The 14,618-nt window shown below is 41.1% G+C and overlaps 1 protein-coding gene and 6 non-coding genes across 7 annotated transcripts in view; 2 read left to right on the top strand and 5 right to left on the bottom strand.

The window, feature by feature from the left end:
• LOC140680178 (uncharacterized) overlaps positions 1-14,618 on the bottom strand; it is a 65,403-nt gene that overhangs the window by 37,535 nt on the left and 13,250 nt on the right. The gene's annotated exons all lie outside the window — the stretch shown is intronic.
• On the top strand, positions 1,980-2,053 carry trnan-guu (transfer RNA asparagine (anticodon GUU)). The gene has a single exon. It is a non-coding gene; the product is annotated as a tRNA-Asn (tRNA).
• trnan-guu (transfer RNA asparagine (anticodon GUU)) lies at positions 3,174-3,247 on the top strand. The gene has a single exon. It is a non-coding gene; the product is annotated as a tRNA-Asn (tRNA).
• trnav-cac (transfer RNA valine (anticodon CAC)) lies at positions 5,822-5,894 on the bottom strand. The gene has a single exon. It is a non-coding gene; the product is annotated as a tRNA-Val (tRNA).
• trnap-agg (transfer RNA proline (anticodon AGG)) lies at positions 8,938-9,009 on the bottom strand. The gene has a single exon. It is a non-coding gene; the product is annotated as a tRNA-Pro (tRNA).
• On the bottom strand, positions 11,402-11,473 carry trnap-ugg (transfer RNA proline (anticodon UGG)). The gene has a single exon. It is a non-coding gene; the product is annotated as a tRNA-Pro (tRNA).
• Positions 11,746-11,817, bottom strand: trnap-ugg (transfer RNA proline (anticodon UGG)). The gene has a single exon. It is a non-coding gene; the product is annotated as a tRNA-Pro (tRNA).

Here is a 14,618-nt window from a genome sequence, read left to right as displayed (position 1 = left end):
TAAATCTCTTTTACTCCACAGTCATTGGTGGTTCAGTGGTAGAATTTTCGCCTGCCACGCGGGAGACCCGGGTCCGATTCCCTGCCAATGCATTCTGTTCCTTTTATTACATTTTAACTAATATTCATTAGGGACAAAAGCAATGTTTGTGACAACCGCACGACGCAGGCATTCCACCCAAAAGGCATATTGGACTCGCCAAAGCCTGAATCAGTATACTTCTAGTTACGCCCATCCAAAGACAATGACAATCGGTCAGCGCGTTCGGCTGTTAACTGAGAGGATGGTGGTTCAAGCCCACCCAGGGACGAAATCTTGACGCGAGCACGAGGATTTGAGGGTTTTTTTGTACAGCCCATGTCCTTCTTTAAATTTGCAAAAAAGTGTCTATATAAAACGTTTGCAACATAACTTTCAAGCCATGCTTGTTTAAACTAATGTAAATTACTGATAATTAATGCTATCGCCTCAAATTGGCTATCATCAATTCAGTGTAGGGTTATAGACATTGTGTTGAAATCCCATGCTGTTCCAGGCGCTGTAGCTGTCAGTCAAGGTGCTTGTTTGTTACACAGGAGATGTTGGGCTCAAATCCCGTCAGTGTCTTGATGTTTTTTCTGTAACACTTTCTCAGTTTGTTTTCAAACCACATGAATGCAAGCCAAATTCTATTCGTTTTGAATAAAATCCCAATGGATCCACAGAGTTTGATGTTTACTGCAATGTTTTCTTCAAAAAAATGCCATTTTAAATGTGGATTGAACCAGGACTCAGAAAGAAACACTACTTCAGATGGGTTCCAAATCACTTTGTTACAAGTAGTTTGTCAGGATATTCACCAGAGTAAGCATCTTGTAGTTTAAGACAGCAGAGTGGCGCAGCGGCAGCGTGCTGGGCCCATAACCCAGAGGTCGATGAATCGAAACTATCCTCTGCTATGATTTAGGTTTCAGTTGTCTATTTGACTGGTTCTTAATTTGAAAGCAAGGCCAACTCTCATTCAGACTGCAGCTGTCTTCTCTAACTCTTTGGGAATTACACCTATGATTCCTGCTAAAAGAGAGGTTAAACATCTTATAAGTCAATCTAAACAGTACAGTTGCAATCCATTGAAAGCCCTGAGAATACAGTGACTTGAATGAATGAGAAATTTCACAGGTTTGTGCGTGACATTTTCATGGAACCCAACATTCATGATGTTGAAGCCTGAGGTCTGCCTATATGAGAACCCTCTAAATTTGGTGTTGTGTGTGCTCGGCTGTACATGAGGTGGTCAGCTATGTTGCAAACTACTTTATGATGAAACACAGGACCTTGCTATCATTTATTTCCTTGCTTATTTATAGAGGTAAGAAGGAAAGTAAAAAGACCTTGTTTCCACCCTGTTTGTAACAGGGGACCTTTCGCGTGTGAGGCGAATGTGATAACCACTACAACATGGAAACTGCTGCAAGTTGCAGACCTTTATCAAGACTTACAAGTTGATTTTCGGCCAATGGAAAACATGGTGCTCGCTAGTCTTATTGCTGTTATTAGCTGCATTGCATTTCTTGCCTTTTGTGGATGTTGTTAAATCCCTTGTGCACGTAGAATGGGTTCTACTTTGTAGCATGTTTTGTCTGTCGCAGCCCGCATTTCAAACGTTCTTCCTCTTAACCGAGTTCAGAAACCTCTTTTACTCCACAGGCGTTGGTGATTCAGTGGTAGAAATCTCACCTGCCACGCGGGAGACCCGGGTCCGATTCCCGGCCAATGCAATCTGTTGCTTTTATTACATGTTAACTAATATTCATAAGGGACAAAAGCAATGTTTGTGACAACCGCAAGACGCAGGCATTCCACCCAAAAGGCATATTGGACTCGCCGAAACCTGAAGCAGTGTACTTCTAGTTACGCCCATCCAAAGACAATGACATCGGGACATCGTAACATGAGATTTCATAAATTTTTGGGGAGTAATTAATGATGTAAACCAGTAAGTCTCTGTGGCGCAATCGGTCAGCGCGTTCGGCTGTTAACTGAGAGGATGGTGGTTCAAGCCCACCCAGGGACGAAATCTTGACTCGAGCACGGAGGTTTGAGGGTTTTCTTGTAGAGCCCACGTCCTTCTCTAAATTTTCAAAAAAGTTTCTAGTTAAAACGTGCGCAACGTTTGCAACATAACTTTCAAGCCATTCTTCTTTAAACTAATTTAAATTACTGATAATCAATGCTATCGCCTCATATTGGCTATCATTAATTCAGTGTAGCATGTTTGGTCCGTCGCAGCCCGCATTTCAAACTTTCTTCCTCTTAACCGAGTTCATAAATCTCTTTTGCTCCACAGGCATTGGTGGTTCAATGGTAGAATTCACGCGGAAGACCCGGGTCCGATTCCCGGCCAATGCATTCTGTTGCTTTTATTACATTTTAATTAATATTCATAAGGGACAAAAGCAATGTTTGTGAAAACCGCAAGACGCAGGCATTCCACCCAAAGGGCATATTGGACTCACCGAAGGCTGAATCAGTATACTTCTAGTTACGCCCATCCAAAGACAATGACAATCGGTCAGCGCGTTCGGCTGTTAACTGAGAGGATGGTGGTTCAAGCCCACCCAGGGACGAAATCTTGACGCGAGCACGAGGGTTTGAGGGTTTTCTTGTACAGCCCATGTCCTTCTCTACATTTGCAAAAAAGTTTCTAGTTAAAACGTGTGCCACGTTTGCAACATAACTTTCAAGTCATTCTTGTTTAAACTAATGTAAATTACTGATAATCAATGCTATCGCCTCATATTGGCTATCAATAATTCAGTGTAGCATGTTTGGTCCGTCGCAGCCCGCATTTCAAACGTTCTTCCTCTGAACCGAGTTCATAAATCTCTTTTACTCCACAGGCATTGGTGGTTCAGTGGTAGAATTCTCGCCTGCCACGCGGGAGACCCGGGTCCGATTCCCGGCCAAAGCAATCTGTTGCTTTTATTACATATTAACTAATATTCATAAGGGACAAAAGCAATGTTTGTGACAACCGCAAGACGCAGGCATTCCACCCAAAAGGCATATTGGACTCCCTGAAGTCTGAAGCAGTGTACTTCTAGTTACGCTAATCCAAAGACAATGACATCGGGACATCGTAACATGAGATTTTATAATTTTTTTGTGCAGTAATTAATCATGTAAACCAGTAAGTCTCTGTGGCGCAATCGGTCAGCGCGTTCGGTTGTTAACTGAGAGGATGGTGGTTCAAGCCCACCCAGGGACGAAATCTTGACTCGAGCACAGGTTTTTGAGGGTTTCCTTGTACAGCCCATGTCCTTCTCTAAATTTGCAAAAAAGTTTCTAGTTAAAACGTGTGCCACGTTTGCAACATGACTTTCAAGCTGATTCCCGGCAAATAAATTCTGTTGCTTTTATTACATTTTAACTAATATTCATTAGGGACAAAAGCAATGTTTGTGACAACCGCAAGACGCAGGCATTCCACCCAAAGGGCATATTGGACTCACCGAAGGCTGAATCAGTATACTTCTAGTTACGCCCTGTACAGCCCATGTCCTTCTCTAAATTTGCAAAAAAGTTTCTAGTTAAAACGTGTGCCACGTTTGCAACATAACTTTCAAGCCATTCTTGTTTAAACTAATGTAAATTACTGATAATCAATGCTATCGCCTCATATTGGCTATCATTAATTCAGTGTAGCATGTTTGGTCCGTCGCAGCCCGCATTTCAAACGTTCTTCCTCTTAACTGAGTTCATAAATCTCTTTTACTCCACAGGCATTGGTGGTTTAGTGGTAGAATTCTCGCCTGCCACGCGGGAGACCCGGGTCAGATTCCCGGCCAATGCATTCTGTTGCTTTTATTACATTTTAACTAATATTCATAATGGACAAAAACAATGTTTGTGACAACCGCAAGACGCAGGCATTCCACCCAAAAGGCATATTGGACTCACCGAAGGCTGAATCAGTATACTTCTAGTTACGCCCATCCAATCACAATGACAATCGGTCAGCGCGTTCGGCTGTTAACTGAGAAGATGGCGGTTCAAGCCCACCCAGGGACGAAATCTTGACTCGAAGACAGGTGTTTGAGGGTTTTCTTGTACAGTCCATGTCCTTCTCTAAATTTGCAAAAAAGTTTCTAGTTAAAACGTGTGCCACGTTTGCAACATAACTTTCAAGTCATTCTTGTTTAAATTAATGTAAAATACTGATAATCAATGCTATCGCCTCATATTGGCTATCATTAAATCAGTGTAGCATGTTTGGTCCGTCGCAGCCCGCATTTCAAACGTTCTTCCTCTTAACCGAGTTCATTAATCTCTTTTACTCCACAGGCATTGGTGGTTCAGTGGTAGAATTTTCGCCTGCCACGCGGGATACCCGGGTCGGATTTCCGGCCAATGCATTTTTTTGCTTTTATTACATTTTAACTAATATTCATAAGGGACAAAAACAATGTTTGTGACAACCGCAAGACGCAGGCATTCCACCCAAAAGGCATATTGGACTCACCGAAGGCTGAATCAGTATACTTCTAGTTACGCCCATCCAAAGACAATGACAATCGGTCAGCACGTTCGGCTGTTAACTGAGAGGATGGTGGTTCAAGCCCACCCAGGGACAAAATCTTGACGCGAGCACGAGGGTTTGAGGGTTTTCTTGTACAGCCCATGTCCTTCTCTAAATTTACAAAAAAGTTTCTAGTTAAAACGTTTGCAACATAACTTTCAAGCCATGCTTGTTTAAACTAATGTAAATTACTGATAATCAATACTATCGCCTCAAATTGGCTATCATCAATTCAGTGTAGGGTTATAGACATCGTGTTGAAATCCCATGCTGTTCCAGGCGCTGTAGCTGTCAGTCAAGGTGCCTGTTTGTTAAATAGTACATGTTGGGCTCAAATCCCGTCAGTGTCTTGACTTTTTTTTTTGTAACACTTTCTGAGTTTGTTTTCAGACCACATGAATGCAAGCCAAATTCTATTCGTTTTGAATAAAATCCCAATGGATCCACAGAGTTTGATGTTTACTGCAATGTTTTCTTCAAAAAAATGCCATTTTAAATGTGGATTGAGTTGCCTATCGCCTCATTTTTGAGCCAATGTCCTTCTCTAAATTTGCCAAAAAGTTTCTAGTTAAAACGTGTGCCACGTTTGCAACATAACTTTCAACTTACTGCAATGTTTTCTTCAAAAAAATGCCATTTTAAATGTGGATTGAACCAGGACTCAGAAAGAAACCCTACTTTGGGTGGGTTCCAAATCACTTTGTTACAAGTAGTTTGTCTGGATATTCACCAGAGTAAGCATTTAGTAGTTTAAGACAGCAGAGTGGCCCAGCGGAAGCGTGCTGGGCCCATAACCCAGAGGTCGATGAATCGAAACCATCCTCTGCTATGATTTAGGTTTCAGGTGACTATTTGACTGGTTCTTAATTTGAAAGCAAGGCCAACACTCATTCAGACTGCAGCTGTCTTCTCTAACTCTTTGGGAATTACACCTATGATTCCTGCTAAAAGAGAGGTTAAACATCTTATAAGTCAATCTAAACAGTACAGTTGCAATCCATTGAAAGCCCTGAGAATACAGTGACTTGAATGAATGAGAAATTTCACAGGTTTGTGCGTGACATTTTCATGAAACCCAGCATTCATGATGTTGAAGCCTGAGGTCTGCCTATATGAGAACCCTCTAAATTTGGTGTCGTGTGTGCTCGGCTGTACATGAGGTGGTCAGCTATGTTGCAAACTACTTTATGATGAAACACAGGACCTTGCTATCATTTATTTCCTTGCTTATTTATAGAGGTAAGAAGGAAAGTAAAAAGACTTTGTTTCCACCCTGTTTCGAACAGGGGACCTTTCGCGTGTGAGGCGAATGTGATAACCACTACACCATGGAAACTGCTGCAGGTTGCAGACCTATATCAAGACTTACAAGTTGATTTTCGGCCAATGGAAAACATGGTGCTAGCTAGTCTTATTGCTGTTATTAGCTGCATTGCATTTCTTACCTTTTGTGGATGTTGTTAAATCCCTTGTGCATGTAGAATGTGTTCTACTTTGTAGCATGTTTTGTCTGTCGCAGCCCGCATTTCAAACGTTCTTCCTCTTAACCGAGTTTAGAAAACTCTTTTACAGCACAGGCATTGGTGGTTCAGTGGTAGAATTCTCGCCTGCCACGCGGGAGACCCGGGTCCGATTCCAGGCCAATGCATTCTGTTGCTTTTATTACATTTTAACTAATATTCATTAGGGACAAAAGCAATGTTTGTGACAACCGCAAGACGCAGGCATTCCACCCAAAAGGGATATATTGCACTCACCGAAGACTGAAGCAGTGTACTTCTCGTTACGCTAATCCAAAGACAATGACATCAGGACATCGTAACATGAGATTTTATAATTTTTTGGGGAGTAATGAATCATGTAAACCAGTAAGTCTCTGTGGCGCAATCGGTCAGCGCGTTTGGCTAGTTAAAACGACGTTTGCAACATAACTTTCAGCCATTCTTGTTTAAACTAATGTAAATTATTGATAATCAATGCTATCGCCTCATATTGGCTATCATTAATTCAGTGTAGCATGTTTGGTCCGTCGCAGCCCGCATTTCAAACGTTCTTCCTCTTAACCGAGTTGATAAATCTCTTTTACTCCACAGGCATTGGTGGTTCAGTGGTAGAATTTTCGCCTGCCACGCGGGAGACCCGGGTCCGATTCCCTGCCAATGCATTCTGTTGCTTTTATTACATTTTAACTAATATTCATAAGGGACAAAAGCAATGTTTGTGACAACCGCAAAACGCAGGCATTCCACCCAAAGGGCATATTGGACTCACCGAAGGCTGAATCAGTATACTTCTAGTTACGCCCATCCAAAGACAATGTCAATCGGTCAGCGCGTTCAGCTGTTAACTGAGAGGATAGTGGTTCAAGCCCACCCAGGGACGAAATCTTGACGCGAGCACGAGGGTTTGAGGGTTTTCTTGTACAGCCCATGTCCTTCTCTAAATTTGCAAAAAAGTTTCTATTTAAAACGTTTGCAACATAACTTTCAAGCCATGCTTGTTTAAACTAATGTAAATTACTGATAATCAATGCTATCGCCTCAAATTGGCTATCATTAATTCAGTGTAGGGTTATAGACATCTTGTTGAAATCCCATGCTGTTCAAGGCGCTGTAGCTGTCAGTCAAGGTGCCTGTTTGTTACATAGGAGATGTTGGGCTCAAATCCCGTCAGTGTCTTGAAGTTTTTTCTGTAACACTTTCTCAGTTTGTTTTCAAAACACAAAATGAATGCAAGCCAAATCCCCCCCCCCCCCCCAGACCCCAGATTGTAAATAATGTAAATAATTCAATGTGATTCTCTTGTGTGATGACTGTATTATGACGTTAGTATATATATGAACCCCGACTTAAACAAGTTGAAAAACTTATTGGGGTGTTACCATTTAGTGGTCAATTATACGGAATATGTACTTCACTGTGCAACCTACTAATAAAAGTCTCAATCAATCAATCCCTTGAGTGTGTGCAGTTTGGAAAATTGAGCTAAGAGTTTTAAATCACTGTTAAGGGGTTGTCCAGGAATTGAACCCGGGACCTCTCGCACCCTAAGCGAGAATCATACCACTAGACCAACAAGCCCCAAAAAATATAATTTTAGATAAAAATCTCATGAATAGTGAGATTTTAACAGGGAAATCAGAATCCCATGCAGCCCTTACTCTTCCGGGCTACATTATACACCCCTGCTACCACCAAACCCCGCCCCCACCCCAACCCTGCTCCCCCACACATCAACCCCCCCCCACCCCCCACCCCCTCCGTGCGTCGGTTGAGGTGGGCGGGGTTTAGTAGCGGGGGTGTATAATGTAGCCGGGAAGAGTTAGGGCTGCATGGGATTCTGGGTATTTGTTCTGTTGTGTTAAGGTGCAGATGTTCTACCGAAATGTGTTTGTCATTCTTGTTTGGTGTGGGTTCACAGTGTGGCGCATTATTTGTAAGAGTGTTAAAGTTTTTTATACCGCCACCGTCAGTGTAACCTGTGTAGTTGTTGACCAAGTATGCCTTGCTGTCACTTACGTGAGCAAGTAAAAGCCCCGTACAACGTGTGGTTGGGCCGGCACGCTGGTTGTAGTGGGCACTAAATGCTGTACCATCACGGCACGTTCGAGAGAACAGTTGCCCTGAAATTTGTAGTCTGCCAAGTATGACGCTGTCAAGCGCCATTCATATAAAACTTGCGGGCCGCACTAACATTCAAATTTCATATTGAGGTGATGGCTGCGTGTCTGAGACCCTTGGTTTATACATAGCACAAAGCAAAAAAAAAAACTTTGAATGCAGTGTTATTTCATTCTAAATTTCAAAAGATTTTTGTGGCTCCCATTGTTTTCTTTAATTTGTGAAACTGGTCAAAATGGCTCTTTGAGTGATAAAGGTTGCCGACCCCTGGACTAGACCAACAAGCCCTGAAAAATCAAGTTTCATCAAAAATGTTCATGAATTGCGAGATTTTAACAGGGACATCATTCTGAAACTGGGTTGGTATATTGCACTTTTACCACTAATTTAAAGGTATGTCTATTTTCATGCAAAAAAGAACTTAAGGTTACAAGCTCTGGACCTTTTGCACCCTAAGCGAGAATCATACGACTCGACCAACATAAACCGCAAAAACATGTTTCAACAAAAAGTCTTACAAATTGTGAGATTTTAACAGGGAAATCATTCTGAAACTGTGTTAGTATATTGCACTTTTACCACTAATTTAAAGGTATGGCTATTTTCCTGCAAAAAAGAACTAAGGGTTACAAGCTCTGTCCTAAAACAATTAAAGGTTGTAAATTGAGCCACCACTGTATTCGATTTTATACATTTTCATTGATCCCTTCATTGTGTGCAGTTTGGAAAATTGAGCTAAGACTTTTAAATCACTGTTAAGGGCTTGTCCAGGAATTGAACCCGGGACCTCTCGCACCCTAAGCGAGAATCATACCACTAGACCAACAAGCCCTACGGCAACAGTTACCAAATTCTCAAAAAAGTTTATATTTTATCTGGGGAAACAACCTGTAACTGCACTTTTATTAACATAAATTTTGATTCACTACAATTTTCATGCATAAATGAACAAGAGCTTTTTCAGTAATTGAACCCCAGACCTCAGGCGAGAATCAAACAACTAGACCAACAAGTTCTGACTTGTCATTTTGCAAGAATCTCAATAAATGTGACATGTTGATAGGGAACAATCTAAAACTAGGTTAGTATATTGCACTTTTACCACTAATTTAAAGGTATGGCTATTTTCCTGCAAAAAAGAACTAAGGGTTACAAGCTCTGTCCTAAAACAATTAGAGCTTGTAAATTGAGCTACCACTGTATTTGATTTTATACATTTTCGTTGATCCCTTGAGTGTGTGCAGTTTGGAAAATTAAGTTAAGAGTTTTAAATCTCTGTGAAGGGCTTGTCCAGGAATTATACACGGGACCTCTCGCACCCTAAGCGAGAATCATACCAATAGACCATCAAGCCCTATGGCAATTGTTAACAAATTCTCAAAAAAGTTTATATTTTATCTAGGGCGATAACCTGTAACTGCAATTTTATTAACAAAAATTTTGATTCACTACAATTTTCATGCATAAATGAACAAGAGCTTTTTCAGTAATTGAACCCCAGACCTCAGGCGAGAATCATACGACTAGACCAACAAGCTCTGACTTGTGATTTTGCAAAAATCTCAATAAATGTGACATGTTGATAGGGAACACAATCTAAAGCTATAGGTTAGTATAATACACTTTTACCACTAATTTAAAGGTTTGGATATTTTCCTGCAAAAAAGAACTAAGGGTTACAAGCTCTGTCCTAAAACAATTAGAACTAGAAAATTGAGGTATCACTGCATTTTTTTAAATTATTTTCATTGATCCCTTGAGTGTTTGCAGTTTGGAAAATTGAGCTGAGGGTTCAAAAGCACTGTTAAGGGCTTGTCCGGGAATTGAACCAGGGACCTCTCGCACCCTAAGCGAGAATCATACGACTAGACCAGGGGTCGGCAACCCGCAACTCCGGAGCCGCATGCGGCTCTTTGATCACTCTGATGCGGCTCAGCAGCTTACTTGCTGAACCCCCCGATTTTCCTGGGAGATTTCCGGATTTCGGTACCTCTCGCAGAAAACTCCCGGGATTAATATTCTCCAATTTTCACCCTAACAATAATAATAAGGGCGTGCCATGATGGTACAGCATTTAGCGCCCTCTTCAATCTGTACAAACAGCGTGTGCCAGCCCAGCCCTTTGTTGTATGCATCTTCTACTTGCACACGCAAGTGACAGCAAGGCATACTTAGTCAACAGCCACACAGGTTACACTGACGGTGGCGGTATAAAAAACTTTAACACTCTTACTAATAATGCGCCACACTGTGAACCCACACCAAACAAGAATGATAAACACATTTCGGGAGAACATCTGCACCGTAAAACAACATAAACACAACAGAACAAATACCCAGAATCCCATGCAGCCCTAACTCTTCCGGGCTACATTATACACCCCTGCTACCACCAAACCCCGCCCCCACCCCAACCCTGCTCCCCCACACATCAGTTGCCCTGAAATTCGTAGTCTGACGGAAAAATCGGGAGGGTTGAAAAGTATGACGCTGTCAAGCGCCATTCATATAAAACTGGCGGGCCGCGCTAACAAACATTCAATTTTCATATTAAGGTGATGGCTGCGTGTCTGAGACCCTTGGTTTATACATAGCACAAAGCAAAAAAAAACAACTTTGTATGCAGTGTTATTTCATTCTAAATTTCAAAAGGTTTTTGTGGCTCCCATTGTTTTCTTTAATTTGTGAAACTGGTCAAAATGGCTCTTTGAGTGGTAAAGGTTGCCGACCCCTGGACTAGACCAACAAGCCCCGAAAAAACAAGTTTCATCAAAAATGTTCATGAATTGTAAGATTTTAACAGGGAAATCATTCTGAAACTGGGTTAGTATATTGCACTTTTACCACTAATTTAAAGGTATGGCTATTTCCATGCAAAAAAGAACTAAAGGTTACAAGCTCTGGACCTTTTGCACCCTAAGCGAGAATCATACGACTCGACCAACATAAACCGCAAAAACATGTTTCAACAAAAAGTCTTACAAATTGTGAGATTTTAACAGGGAAATCATTCTGAAACTGGGTTAGTATATTGCACGTTTACCACTAATTTAAAGGTATGGCTATTTTCCTGCAAAAAAGAACTAAGGGTTACAAGCTCTGTCCTAAAACAATTAGAGCTCGTAAATTGAGCTACCATTGTATTTGATTTTATACATTTTCATTGATCCCTTCATTGTGTGCAGTGTGGAAAATTGAGCTAAGAGTTTTAAAACACTGTTAAGGGCTTGTCCAGGAATTGAACCCAGGACCTCTCGCACCCAAAGCGAGAATCATACCACTAGACCAACAAGCCCCGAAAAATATAATTTTAGACACAAATCTCATGAATTGTGAGATTTTAACAGGAAATCATTCTGAAACTGGGTTAGTATATTGCACTTATACCACTAATTTAAAGTTATGGCTATTTTCCTGCAAAAAAGAACTAAGGGTTACAAGCTCTGTCCTAAAAAAATTAGAGCTTGTAAATTGAGCTACCATTGTATTTGATTTTATACAATTTCATTGATCCCTTCATTGTGTGCAGTTTGGAAAATTAAGCTAAGAGTTTTAAATCACTGCTAAGGGCTTGTCCGGGAATTGAACCCGGGACCTCTCGCACCCAAAGCGAGAATCATACCACTAGACCAACAAGCCCCGAAAAATATAATTTTAGATACAAATCTCATGAATTGTGAGATTTTAACAGGGAAATCATTCTGAAACTGGCTTAGTATATTGCACTTTTACCACTAATTTAAATGTATGGCAATTTTCATGCAAAAAAGAACTAAGGGTTACAAGCTCTGTCCTAAAACAATTAGAGCTTGTAAATTGAGCTACCACTGTATTTGATTTTATAATTGTCATTGTTCCTTGAGTGTGTGCAGTTTGGAAAATTCAGCGAAGCGTTTTAAATCACTGTTTAGGGCTTCACCGTGAATTGAACCCGGGACCTCTCGCACCCTAAGCGAGAATCATACCACTAGACCAACAAGCCCCAAAAAAAATCAACTTTCATCAAAAATGTTCATGAATTGTGAGATTTTAACAGGGAAATCATTCTGAAACTGGGTTAGTATATTGCACTTTTACCACTAATTTAAAAGTATGGCTATTTTCCTGCAAAAAAGAACTAAGGGTTACAAGCTCTGTCCTAAAACAATTAGAGCTCGTAAATTGAGCTACCACTGTATTTGATTTTATACATTTTCATTGATCCCTTCATTGTGTGCAGTTTGGAAAATTAAGCTAAGAGTTTTAAATCACTGTTAAGGGCTTGTCCAGGAATTGAACCTGGGACCTTACGCACCCTAAACAAGAATCATACCACTAGACCAACAAGCCCCAAAAATTATCATTTTAGATAAAAATCTCATGAATTGTGAGATTTTAACAAGGAAATCATTCTGAAATTGTGTTATTATATTGCACTTTTACCACTAATTTAAAGGGGAACATTATCACCAGACCTATGTAAGCGTCAATATATACCTTGATGTTGCAGAAAAAAGACCATATAATTTTTTGACCGATTTCCGAACTCTAAATGGGTGAATTTTGGCGAATTAAACGCCTTTCTAATATTCGCTCTCGGAGCGATGACGTCACAACGTGACGTCACATCGGGAAGCAATCCGCCATTTTCTCACTTTCGTCGGTGTGTTGTCGGAGGGTGTAACAACACGAACAGGGACGGATTCAAGTTGCACCAGTGGCCCAAAGATGCCAAAGTGGCAAGAAATTGGACGAAATTTGTTCAAAATACGAGGCTGTGGGGAAAGCCGACGAAATGGTCAGTCGTTTGTTCCGCACACTTTACCGACGAAAGCTATGCTACGACAGAGATGGCAAGAATGTGTGGATATCCTGCGACACTCAAAGCAGATGCATTTCCAACCATAAAGTCAAAGAAATCTGCCGCCAGACCCCCATTGAATCTGCCGGAGTGTGTGAGCATTCAGGGACAAAGGACCTCGGTAGCACGGCAAGCAATGGCGGCAGTTTGTTCCCGTAGACGAGCGAGCTAAACCCCCTGGATGTCTTGGCTCACACCGTCCCTTATGCCACCGAAGATGATCAAGAGAAGAATATCGACCCTAGCTTCCCTGGCCTGCTGACATCAACTCCAAAACTGGACAGATCAGCTTTCAGGAAAAAAGAGCGGATGAGGGTATGTCTACAGAATATATTAATTGATGAAAACTTTATTCATTACTCGCGGTTTTACGTAAATTATTATACATAAACTGTGTTTGCCAATAATTTAGCTTAACAATATTTATTTTTTTCAATCATTCGAGTACATTCGGGTAGTCTTGTGTAATGCAGTATTTTGTGTCTATTTAGGTATGGTTAACCTGAGTGCTGAAATCGTGGAAAAATATATGTTCTTAGCGCGCCTGAAATGGGCTGTCTGCACTCTCAAAGTGCATGTTGTTGCCAAATGTATTTCATATGCTGTAAACCTAGTTCATAGTTGTTAGTTTCCTTTAATGCCAAACAAACACATACCAATCGTTGGTTTGAAGGCGATCGCCGAATTCGTCCTCGCTTTCTCCCGTGTCGCTGGCTGTCGTGTCGTTTTCCTCGGTTTCGCTTGCATACGGTTCAAACCGATATGGCTCAATAGCTTCAGTTTCTTCTTCAATTTGGTTTTCGCTACCTGCCTCCACACTACAACCATCCGTTTCAATACATGCGTAATCTGTTGAATCGCTTAAGCCGCTGAAATCCGAGTCTGAATCCGAGCTAATGTCGCTATAGCTTGCTGTTCTATCCGCCATGTTTGTTTGTGTTGGCATCACTATGTGACGTCACAGGAAAATGGACGGGTGTATATAACGATGGTTAAAATCAGGCACTTTGAAGCTTTTTTAGGGATATTGCGTGATGGGTAGAATTTTGAAAAAAACTTCGAAAAATAAAATTAGCCACTGGGAACTGATTTTTAATGGTTTTAACCCTTCTGAAATTGTGATAATGTTCCCCTTTAAGTGTTTTTAAATCCATGCAGCTTCCATGACTGTTACACACTTGTGTCTACTGGCCTGATACTTAAACCTGAACATCTTATCACACACAGTGCAACTAAACGGTTTCTCTCCAGTGTGTGTTCTCATGTGTGTGGTCATGATTTGCTTTCTGGAGAAACTCTTCTTACAAACAGAGCAAGTAAAAGGTTTCCTCCCAATGTGTGTTCTCATGTGTAATAAAAGTTCCTTTTTAGTGTTGAATCTTTTAGCACAAGCTGAGTGTCAGGTTCAAACACTGATGACATATATTCATCAGACAAGAAGCAAGGAATCATGCAGAGACAGAGTTCAATATAGCTCATAAGGAGAACACATGGAGCTGCACACTTAGTCACAGTCTCGCCCTACGCTCTAAGGTTCAGCTCCCGCGTCCCTCTATTTATTCAAGAGTTCCACAGTCAACATCACTGAGGCCGCCTCTAA

This window comes from Nerophis lumbriciformis, linkage group LG28 (assembly GCF_033978685.3).
Source record: "Nerophis lumbriciformis linkage group LG28, RoL_Nlum_v2.1, whole genome shotgun sequence".
NCBI lineage: Eukaryota > Metazoa > Chordata > Actinopteri > Syngnathiformes > Syngnathidae > Nerophis > Nerophis lumbriciformis.
The sequence above is the reverse complement of the archived record's forward strand: the minus strand, read 5'-3'. Positions and strand labels throughout refer to the sequence as shown.